Below are 12,165 nucleotides of genomic sequence, written 5' to 3' on the forward strand. Positions count from 1 at the left end.
TTTTTTCCTTCTTTTCTTTTCTTTTCTTTTCTTTGTGTGTGTGTGTGTGTGTGTTTTTGTTTGTTTTTTTTAAGAGATGGAGTCTTACTCTGTGACCCATACTGGAATGCAGCGGCTCAGTCACATTGCACTGCAGCCTTGAAATCCTGAGCGTAAGTGATCCTGTCGCCCCAGCCTATCAAGTAGCTGAGACTACAGGCACACACTACCATGCCGAGCTAATTTTTTTTATTTTTTATTTTTTGAGACAGGGTCTACTTGTTACCCAGGCTGGTCTTGAGTCCTGACCTCAAGCAATCTGTCTGCCTCAGCTCTACAAAGTGCTAGGATTACAAGCGTGAGCCACTGCACCCAGCCAAGATTGTACTTTAATGCTATTAACAGAAATAGAAAAGAAAGTGGAGCAAAAAGAAGGGAGGGGAAATCAAGGAAGTCAAAGTAGGAAAAAAGGAAAGTAATATTCTTGCAGCAAAAACTCTGCTATTGTGGGAGAGTTAATAATGTTTTTTTAGACATAGAAACATGTCTGAACACAAACCTAGACATTTTCTGGTTTTAGATCTAGAAATGGAAAACCTGAGGTCCCCAGAGGTGAAGTGACACACCCAAGGTCACCTAGCAAAGACTTAGAAGATCTGGGCCCTTAAAATTCAAGCCCAGGGTACTTTATACATACCATACTGTCCGATATAACATTTAAAGAAATATGAAAGCAGAAAAACTTGTTAAGACCAAAGTATGATTTGCAAAACTTTTTTCACTGACCTATTGATAAACTTAAGTTTTCGTTTTATGGTCAGATTGTTCCCTGACAGGCATTGTTATTAAAAGATATTGAGGACCAGGCATGGTGGCTCACATCTGTAATCCCAGCACTTTGGGAAGCCTAGGCGGGTGGATCATGAGGTCAGGAGACTGAGACCATCCTCACCAACATGGTGAAAACTAAAAATACAAACAAATTAGCAGGGTGTGGTGACCTGCGCCTGTAGTCCCAGCTACTCGGGAGGCTAAGGCAGGAGAATTGCTTGAACCTGAGAGGTGGAGTTTGCAGTGAGCTGAGATCTCGCCACCACGTTCCAGCCTGGTGACACAGCGAGACTCACAAACACACAAACAAAAAACAAACAAACAAAAATTTGATTTGAGGCTGGGCAAGATGGCTTATGCCTGTAATCCTAGCATTCTGGGATGCTGAGGTAGGCAGATCACCTGAGGTCAGGATTCAAGACCAGCCTGGCCAACATACCGAAACCCTATCTCTACTAAAAATACAAAAATAAGCCGGGCATAGTGGTGTATACCTGTAGCACCGCTATTTGAATCGCTGGAACCTGGGAGGCAGAAGTTGCAGTGAGCTGAGATTGTGCCACTGCACTCTAGCCTGGGAGACAGAGAGAGTCTCTGTCTCTGAAAAAAAAAAAAAAAAGATATTGATTTGATAAGTGATTATGGAAGTTGATATGTTGTTCAGGTAACTGACCAAATAGCATTTGGAAGTGGTTTCCTGTCTTTGAGAGATAAATTGTTGTAAATGAGGACAAGAATACATAAGAGTCCCTCCCAGCAGAAGGCACTGGAACATAGTGGAATCAGACTGTCCAGGTGCAAACACTGGCTTGCAGCTCACTAGCTGAGTAGTCTTTAATAAGTTACTGTAGCCTCATGTGTTATTGTGATAACTCATGCTCAATAAACATCAGCCCTTATTATTGGCCAAGCGAAATGCAGGACTATATGCCATGCCTGCTGGTGCCAGGTCAGGGCATTGGGGCGACTCAGAGACACTTGGGACAAGCACAGAAGATGCATTTGGGCACACTAGGCCACATCAGATCCTGGAGAGGCAGGTGGCTAAGTAGTCAGATCAGTTGAAATCTGAGGAACAGCATACCCTGGGTTTCCAAGAGAACGTTCAAAGGTTCCATTTAAGAGGCAGGATTCCAGAAGAGGCGATAACTGGAAAATATTCAGCTTAAACCTAGAAAGGACTAAAGCAGGCTAGTGGTGAAACGGGAAATGTTCCCTTGTCCCCTGGCAGGGTGTGCGACGTGGGTGTGGCTCACTTCAGTGACTCACTGCTCTAAACCCCTTAGGGGAGCTCAAAACCCCTGGGGGAGCAGACAAACTGGCAGGTCATGGGGAGCATGGGCTCCCACCCCATAACACATCTAGGGGTGAATATTCTCTGCTCCTGAGGCCCCAGTGGGCATGTGTTACAGCGTGCTCTTTCATTTTAGCCATCTGCAGGTGGCTTGTGTTTATCAACTCAATTAGACCCTCTGCTCTATCACAAGGATACAGGGCTTTCTGTCCTAGGTTCTTGCCTTAGCATACCACAAAAATTGGATCACCTGTGGACTTGGAGGATGGGTGCAAGGTTTTTTATTGAGTGGTGGTAGCTCTCAGCAAGGTGGATGGGGAAGCCAGAGTGGGAGGGTGGTAGTTCTCCCCTGGAGTCAGGCTGCCCGTCGGCTGGGTTCTCCCCTGACTGCCCTGGCCAAACTCCATAGTTTTGCCGGTCGATGGCCTGCTGGCGTCTACAGGTGCCTGTCAGTGTGCTTTTCCACTAGCGTGTTCCCCTTGACGTCCATCCACTTGTGTCTGCGCCTGCTAGGGTCTTGGGGATTTTACAAGTGCAGTATGGGGGCACAGTGGGCCAGGGGATCTTGGAAAACGCAACATTTGGGTGCAAAGGCAGGAGTGCCTGGCCTCACCTAGATCCTTGGGCACAGTTCTCTGGGGGAGCCCTTGCCAGGGACCGCACCCTTCTCCTCCTAGCACTTCCCTGCCCCACTCCGGTGTCAGTGGTGATGGTGAATGGTAGGGAGAGGGAGGTGAATAAGGTATAATGGAAAAAATAATGCTCAGAAGCCACTCCATGCATAAGAAGCTGCATGGTTGCCTAGCAATATCAAATGAGATGTTTCAGTTTTGGTCTTAGAGGTGACACTTGTTAAGAGCTCTGCAGGCAGCCAAGCACAGTGGCTCACACCTGTAATCCCAGCACTTTGGGAGGCTGAGGCAGGAGTATCACTTTAGGTCAGGAGTTTGACACCAGCCTGGCCAACATGGCAAAACCCTGTCTCTACTAAAAATACAAAAATTAGCTGGGTATGGTGGCCGGTGCCTCACCTATAATCCTAGCTACTCAGGAAGGTGTGGCAGGAGCAGAGGTTGCTGTGAGCCAAGATCACACCACTGCACTCCAGCCTGGGTGACAGAGTGAGACTCCATCTTAAAAACAAAACGAAAAACCTCTGCAGGGTCTGAAATTTTACCCTACTTACAAGCTCATACGTGTTAAAGTAAATTAAAATGGTGACTGGAACTGAAGAGTCCCTGAGCAGACCAAGCCAGTTAGGACTGAGAAGTGTCTTAACCTTGTTTGATTTGCAAACATAAGCAAAATTTAACCTGAACTATTTCTTGTAAATGGCTATATCAAAGAAAAACAGAACTTAAGCTCAATCAATCAGAAACAGCCAACAAATTTATAATTACATAACTAGGGACTTTCCAACAGGATAGACCAAATAAGGCAACCATATAACTGTAACCAATCAAATATTTTCTTTGCTTTACTTCTCTGTTCATCCTACAAAAGCCTCCCTTTGCATTCCCTCAGTGGAGCTTCCAAATTACTTCTGGTTTGGAGTTGCCCAATTCATGAATCACTGTTAGCTCAAATAAATTCCTTAAGAATTTTACTGTCCCTCAGTTTATCTTTTTAACACAAGTCACCCTTTCAAAAGACATGGGACTCCTGGGTCAGAGTCCAGGACTTTGATATACATGGGAAAAGAAGTAGCCAGAGCTGTATGTTGCTTTGCACTTGTTCCCCATGCCCACCAAGTTCTACAATGGTGACAAAAAGGACCTATCAAGGGTGACTGTACATGCAGAGAATTGTGTTATGGGAGAGGGACACTGAGATGGGGGATTCACTGCTTTTATGATTAACAGAAGCAAGCCTGCTCCTTGTTTAGTGGGATACATTAACTCCTCCCTGAAGGTTGCTTGCTGCAAATTTAACCCCAAATAATGGCCTGGGCAAAGCATGATCAGGGCCTTCCACTTTTGGCATGCTCAGGAAGAACATGGGGGCATGCTCAATGTCCATGGCAGATTGCCTCTCCCAACAGCACTTTTAAACCAGGATGGAAAATTTAGTCAGAGTTGATTTAAAAATGAGGCTGAATTAAGTCAGAAGGAAAGAGCCTCTAGAAGTCCAAAATGAGGAGCTAGAGAGAGCAGGTGGGTCAGGGCTGGCTCAGGAGGCAAGCAGAGACTGAAAGGAGAAACTGGGACCTATGCAGGGTGGAGACAGTAAGAAATGATCGGACCTGCTAGGGAGAGAATGCAGGGGGAGAGCGTGGCCAGAGCAGGACTCAAATGAAATGCCCAATTGACAGGGAAGACAAGGAGACTGAGACAGCAGGTGGAGCAGAAAGGACAGGCAGGAGGAAGACAGGGGCCATGTAAAATTAGAGTCAGAGCATGCTCGGGGTTAAGGGAAACCTTCCCTGGCCCATCCCCAGGACAGATGAGGTACCCTCCTGTGCTCAGCTACCCTGCAGTTAGCTGCCTTTGGGCTGCAATTTCTCCTGGAACAAGGGTATGTGTGTTTTCACCTTGACACCCAGAATCTGCAGTTGTACTTCTCATGGTTGGCTCTCAATGTGCACTATGAACTGATGAGTTAATGAGTTCATTGGCCACATAGCAGAAGGATAGGATCTGGAGGCAGGGAACCTAAGGCTGAGTCACACTGACTTCCTAGAACTAAATCAAAAGAAAAGCCCCAACTTTCCACACCTCAGTAACAAAAGAACCAGAGGCTACTCCCTTTGCAAACCCTGCTCCCCCTTTCTGCATGGCAGACTGAAAGTACTCTGACAGGTTGCGGAAAGTAACTTTGTCAGCTGGGTGCAGTGGCTCATGCCTGTAATCCCAGCACTTAGAGAAACTGAGGCAGGCGGATCACCTGAGGTCAGGAGTTCGAGACCAGCCTAACCAACATGGAGAAACTCCATCTCTACTAAAAATACAAAATTAGACCCCATTTCTAAATAAATCAAATTAAAAATTATAGCAATATTTATATATCTTTCTCCCAGAGAGGATTTCTCTCTCAACACCTTATAAAAAGAACCAAGTATATTAGCTGGGCATAGTGGCCAGCACTTGTAATCGCAGCTACTCGGAAGGCTGAGGCAGGAGAATAACTTGAACCCGGAAAGGCAGAGGTTGCAGTAAGCCAAGATCACACCACTGCACTCCAGCCTGGGCAACAGAGTAAGACGCCGTCTTAAAAAAAAAAAAAGAAAAGTAACAAAGTAATTAATAATAAAAGATCTGGCAAGGAGAAGAGGGACCTATCTCTCTGGACAGATAGACCTAAACACCAAGCCAACATGTACAGAGAAGCGTATGGCACTAGAAGTACTTGGGGCTCACACTTGTAATCTCAGCACTTTGGGAGGCGGAGGCGGGTGGAGCATGAGGTTGGGAGATCGAGACCAGCCTGTCCAACATGGTAAAACTCTATCTCTACTAAAAATACAAAAATTAGCTGGACGTGGTAGCACACACCTGTATTCCCATCTACTCAGGCGACTGAGGCAGGAGAACCGCTTGAACCTAGTGTAGCAGGAGAAGTCTCAGACAAAACCTCCCAGATACCAGATTTAAAGAAGGAAGTGGCTTTATTCAGCCGGGAACATCAGCAGACTTGTTTCTCAAGAACCAAGCTCGCTAACAAAGAAAATCCTAGCCCTTTTAAAGGCTTACAATTCTAGAAAGTACATGTGAGAGTGTCCTGATCAATGAAGTAGGCGCTGGGCAGTGACCAGGTCAGGGCTTGAGCAAGATTGAAGGAGAACAATGGAGGTGTTTCTTCATATTCTGCCTGCCATCTATGGATAGGAGTTTAATTAACGGTGGGGAACTTAATCTCTAACCTCCAGGCCTGATCAGCCAACCTTGCCACTGACCTCATGACTGCTATGTCTCAATTTTTACTTCCTCCTCCTTTGAGACAAGAGACAGGAAAGACGGGTCTCTTCCCTCACCAGGAGGCAGAGGTTTCAGTAAGCCGAGATCATGAGACTGCACTACAGCCTGGGTGACGGAGTGAGACTCTGTCTCAAAAATAATAATAACAAAGAAAAGAAAGATTGTTTGTTTTTGAGGCAGAGTCTCAGCTCACTGCAACCTCCACCTCCCAGGTTTAAGCAACTGTCGTGCCTTTCGAGTAGCTGGGATTACAGGCGCCTGCAACCACGCCGGGCTACTTTTTGTATTTTTAGTAGAGATGAGGTTTCACCACATTGGCCAGGCTGGTCTCAAACTTCTAAGCTCAAGTGATTCGCCCACATCAGCCTCCCAAAGTGCTGGAATTACAGGCCTGAGCCACTGCGCCCGGCCAGAGGGAGCTTTTTTAAAGATAGAGCGGCCAGAGCAGGCAACACTGACTGGACGTGTCCAGGGCAGATTCCCAAGGCCTGCCTAACCCAAGAGCATGTGATCACATCTCAGGTTTCAGCAGCAATCTCCAGAGAAGACCTAAGACTGGGAACAGTCACATCTCAGTGGTCACTGTCCTGAGGGCAGTTCAGACCCCAGCAGAGGCCAGTGAGCATGCGCACCAACCCTGTAACCCTGCTTCCCTTCCCCTGGCAAAAGCACCTTCCCCTTCCCCCCACACACATGCACCAGGTGCCATCTACAGAGGCGAAGGGATGGGGAACAGAAACCCGAAAGACGAAGGCTTTTACAAAAGTAAACTGAATGTTTACTTCAAATGCCTATTTAAATTATTGAATCTGAATCAATTACTTGACTGGACTAAAATGTAAGGCCCACAAGGCACCTCAAGCCCTATCCAGCACAACAGGGGCTCATGAGGAAGTACAGACCGGCAACAGAAAAATACAGAGTAACTCTGCTCTCAAGCCAGCATTTGTGATGCTGCTGCCCCACGTGAAGACTACATTCGGCAAGGAGAGGAGAAATGACACAGGATGGAAGCAGAAAGAACCTAAACAGTCCCTGTTGCTTTTCTGGAAGGCAGGAAGTCAGGCTCCAGCAGATGCTTAGGAATGTCACTGGTTAGGAACTAAATACACGTTGTGTACTTCTCTGGAAAGAACAAAAGGATTATTCATTTTTCATTGTAATTTCTCTAAAGCAAAAAACATGATTTAGGAGAAGCCATTTGTGGCACTGCTGCATTCAGTTACCCAGCACAGATCTGGATGGGCCTGGCAGCTATTTCCAGGCTCCCACATGTGGGTCATAAATATGCGTTAATCAGAAAGGACAAAGCAATCAAGTGGCTTCACATCATTTATTACCATTTCTGCCTGCTTGTGGCTCAGGCAGCCTGGGCTTCTTATGCAGAAATTAAGCAGTCACAATTCCTACCCTCTTGAAAGTTAAATTTGGTAATGTTGATTTGAACAATTATGTAAAAAAAAGAACCAAACAAAGCTTCACCTGCAATTATTCTCCCACACACCCACCCTGAGATTCAGCCACAGGGAAGCTCTTTCCCATGTCCACTCAGAAATCTGTACATGCTGTTCTCACTACCTGTAACTCCATCCAGATTATAGTAGACACCTGGAAGGTGGTGCTGGCTCACACTCTTCTAGGAACTGAAAAGTGGGGAAATTGCCTTTTCTGTAAAACAGGAAGAGGCCCACACGGTTGGACACCTAGCCAATTTTTTTTTTTTTTTTTTTTTTTGACAGAGTTTCACTCTCGTTGCCCAGGCTGGAGGGCAATGACGCAATCTCGGCTCACTGCATCCTCCACCTCCCAAGTGCAAGCAATTCTCCTGCCTCAGCCTCCCGAGTAGCTGGGACTACGGGCATGTGCCACCATGCCCAGCTAATTTTGAATTTTTAGTAGAGACAGAGTTTCTCCATTTTGGTCAGGCTGGTCTCAAATTCCCGACTTCAGTTGATCCGCCCACTTCAGCCTCCCAGAGTGCTGGGATTACAGGGGTGAACCACTGAGCTCAGCCTGGAAAACAGTGTTTAAAAGGGCTACCTCAGATGACATTCACCTTTGCCCTTTGCCCTTTGCCCTTCTTGGTCTTCTTAAGAATGCAGTTGAGAATGCTGGATGTGTGACCATGAGGAGTCAATCAGAGTCGGCACTTGATCTGAGGCAGTGGGAGGAGGCCTCACTTCTAACCAGGTGTCTTAGTCAGCATGGGCTGCCACAACAGAGGACCACAGACCTGGGGCTTAAACAACAGAAACTCACTATCTCACAGTGCTGAAAGCTCAAAGTCCAAGATCAAGGTATCAGCAGGGATGGTTGGTGGTGAGGCCCCTCTTCCTGGAGTATGGGCAGCCCCTCCTCGCAGTGCCTCACGTGGTTTTTCCTCTGTTCGTGTGGGCATGGGGAGGGAGAAAGGTCTCTGGTGTCTCTTCCTCTTCTTACAAGGACACTAGTCCTGTTGGATTAGGGCCCCACTCTCAAAACCTCATCTAATCTCCCTAAAGTATCTCCAAATACTGTATAGTCAGTGACATTGAGGCTTAAGGCTTCAACCTATGCATTTTGGGGGAACACAATTCAGCATAATAGGTGACTTATGACTGGAAGGCCGGGTGCGGTGGCTCACAGAGCTTTGGGAGGCCAAGGCGGGAGGATCACGAGGTCAGGAGTTTGAGACTAGCCTGGCCAACACGGTGAAACCCTGTCTCTACTAAAAATACAAAAATTAGCCAGACGTGGTGGCATACGCCTGTTCCCAACTATTCAGGAGGCTGAGGCAGGAGAACCGCTTGAACTCATGAGGCAGGGGTTGCAGTGAGCTGAGATTGCACCACTGTACTCCAGCCTGGGCAACAGAGTGAGACTGTCTCAAAAAGGTGGCTTATGACTGGAGATCTCAAGGAAGAGACAGTGCAGGCCAAAATGAAACCTGGGGGAGAGCATTCTGGGCAGAGGAACATCAAGTGCTACGGCCCGGAGGCAGGCATGTTTGCTGCATTCAAAATATAGCAACGAGGCCAGTGTAGCTGGAGCAAATGTGAAAGGAGAGTCAAGAGGTAGGACAGACAGCAGATGGAGCCACATCATGCACAGCCACATAAGCCACTGAAAGGACTTTGACTTTACACTGAAAGAAATGAGAAGCCACTCAAGAATTCTGGGCAGAGAAGTGACATGATCACACATGTTTTAAGAGTTCACTCTGTCTGTCGTGTGGAGAATAAGCTACAGGTTCTGAGATGGAAGCAAAGCACCAGCTAGAGAGCTGTTAAAATCATCAGGAAGGGAGATCATGGAGACTTGGACACGGGTGGTTGAGAAGTGGTCAGATTTGGGATTTGGAGGTAGAGCTGGGATTGCTGCAATGCACAGATGCAAGTTCTAAGAGCAGGAGGGGAGTCTGGGATGCTGCCCAGGTTTCTGCCACAGGCATCTGAAGAATGAAATAGCTATTTACTCCAATGAGGTTATTGGTAGCAAGATCAGTTTTTGAGGGTGAAAAATCAAGAATTCCGTTTTGGATAAGTTAATTCTGAGATGCCTTTTAGAAACCCAAGTGCAAATCTTGAGTGGGCAGTTGGAGAGATGAGTCTGCAAGTCAGGAAATAGTGTAGGCCTGTGATGGAAATGTAAGATTCATCAAATAAAAATGTCACTTCACACCGTATGACTAAACAAAGTCATCACCTAGACAGGAGTGGATCAAGGAGGGCAGAGATCTGAGAGCTGAGCCCTGGAGAGCTCTGCAGTAAAAGGCAGGCAAAAAGAAATGGATTCAGTAACAGAGGCGGAAAAGAGGCAGGCAGGAGACAGAAGAAAAACAGAGAAAGTGTGGTCACCTGGAAGCCAAATGAAGAGTGTTTCAAGGAGGGGGTAATCACACAGCTGAGATGCCGGGCCGCTAAGGCAGACCAAAATCACTGCTGCCCTCAAAAAGAGCTATTCTTAACTCCCGACCTCAGGTGATCTGCCCACCTTGGCTTCCCAAGGTGCTGGGATTACAGGCATGAGCCACTGCACCTGGCCAGAAATTATACTTCTATATACCTTAAAAGTATTTTTTTTAATTCATAGTTAAAAGTTCATAGCACTATGCATAAAAAAATTGTACCATATAACATGTGTAAAAATAAAAAATGTTCAACAGTAAAAAAAAAAGAGTTATTCTTTTAGAGTGATGGACTGGTATATTACTTAGCTACCGCTATGTAACAATTTACCCCAAACCAACAGCTGAAAGTAATAAACATTCATTATCTCCCAGCTTCTATGGGTCAGGAATCTGGGTGTGGCTTGGCTCCTCCTCTCTGGCTCATGGTCTTCCACAAGGACAGGATTGTCATGTTGACTGGGGTGAGAGTGGTCTCAAGCCCGACAGGAAGGATCTGCTTCCAAGCTTGCTCATGTGGCAGTGCTCAGATCTCTGTTGGCTGCTGGCCTGAGACACGTATTCTATGCCAAGTGGGACTCTCCATAGGGCAGCTCACAATGGGGTAGCTTGCTTCCCCTAGAGCAGCGGTCCCCAGCCTTTTTGGCACCAGGAGCCAGTTTTGTAGAAGACAGTTTTTCCACAGACCGCAGGGATTGGTGTGGAGTGGGGGGACAGTGATGAAATTGTCCTACTTCAGATCATCAGGCATTAGATTATCATAAGGAGTGTGCAACCTGGATCCCTCACATGTGCAGTTCATCATAGGGTTTGCACTCCTATGAAAATTGAATGCCACAGCTGATCTGACAGGAGGTGGAGTTCAGACAGTAATGCTTGCTCACCTGCCCTTAGCTTCCTGCTGTGCTGCCTGGTTCCTAACAGGTCTTGGACTGATACCAGTCGCAGCCTGGGGATCCCTGCCCTAGAGCAAAGAATCTACAAGTGAATGAGAAGCAGCTCACAGTGGAAGCTATAGTCTTTTGCAACCTAATCTTAGAAGTGATATCACATCAAATTTTTTTTTTTTTTTTTTTTTTTTTTTTATGTAAGGGGCTTATTCTGTTGTCCAGGCTGGAGTGTGGTGCTGCAATCACAGTTCACTGCAACCTCCAGCTCCTGGCTCAAGTCATCTTCCTGCCTCGGCCTCCTGAGTAGCTAAGACTGCAGGTGTGCACCACCACACCTGGCTAATTTTCTAGTTTTTTGTAGAGGCAAGGTCTTGCTATGTTGCCCAGGCTGGTCTTGAGCTGCTGGCCTCAAGCAATTCTACTGCCTCAGCCTCTCAAAGCACCGAGACATCACACACAGCCCACATCACTTTTTTTTTTAAAAAAAGACTTCACTTTTTAGAGTAGTTTTAGGCTCACAGCAAAATTGAGCAGAAAATGGGGAGTTCTCACATGCCCTCATCCCTCCTCCACACAGCCTCCCCTACCACGATATCCCATGCCAGCAAGGTGCATTTGTTACAGTTGGTGAAACAACATTGACACATCACTGATAACCCAAATCCATAGTTTACATCAGGGTTCACTCTGTGTCATACATTCTACAGGTTTTGACAAATATATAATGACATGTATCTATTCTTATAGTGTCATACCAAACAGTTTTATTGCTCTAAAAATTCTCTCTTCAGCTGGGTGTGGTTTGCACCCATAATCACAGCTACTTGAAAGGCTGAGGTAGAAGGATCCTTGAGCCCAGGAGTCTGAGGCTGTGTCAGCTATAATCTTACGACTGCACTACAGCCTATATGACAGGACAAGACTTGATCTCTAAAAATAAAATCATAAAAATCCCCTGTTCCACTTAGTCATCCCTCCCTATCCCCAACCCCTGGGAACTACTGATGTTTTCACGTCTCCATAGTTTTGCCTTTTCCAAAATGTTACTTGGAATCATACAATATACAATATGTAACCTTTCCAGGTTGGCTTTTTTCACTTAGTAGTGGGCTTTTTTTTGTTTTTTCCTTTGGCGACACAGTTTCACTCTGTCGCCCAGGCTGGAGTGCAGTGGTGCAATCTCGGCTCACTGCAACCTCTGCCTCTCTGTTCAAATGATTCTCATGCTTCAGCCTCCCTAGTTAGCTGGGATTACAGGCATCCACCACCACACCCAGCTAATATTTGTATTATTAGCAGAGGCAGGGTTTCATCATGTTGGCCAGGCTGGTCTTGAACTCCTGACCTCAAGTGATCCACCCACCTTGGCCT

The sequence above is a fragment of the Cebus imitator genome, unplaced genomic scaffold (assembly GCF_001604975.1).
Source record: "Cebus imitator isolate Cc_AM_T3 unplaced genomic scaffold, Cebus_imitator-1.0 Scaffold45, whole genome shotgun sequence".
Taxonomy (NCBI): Eukaryota; Metazoa; Chordata; class Mammalia; order Primates; family Cebidae; genus Cebus; species Cebus imitator.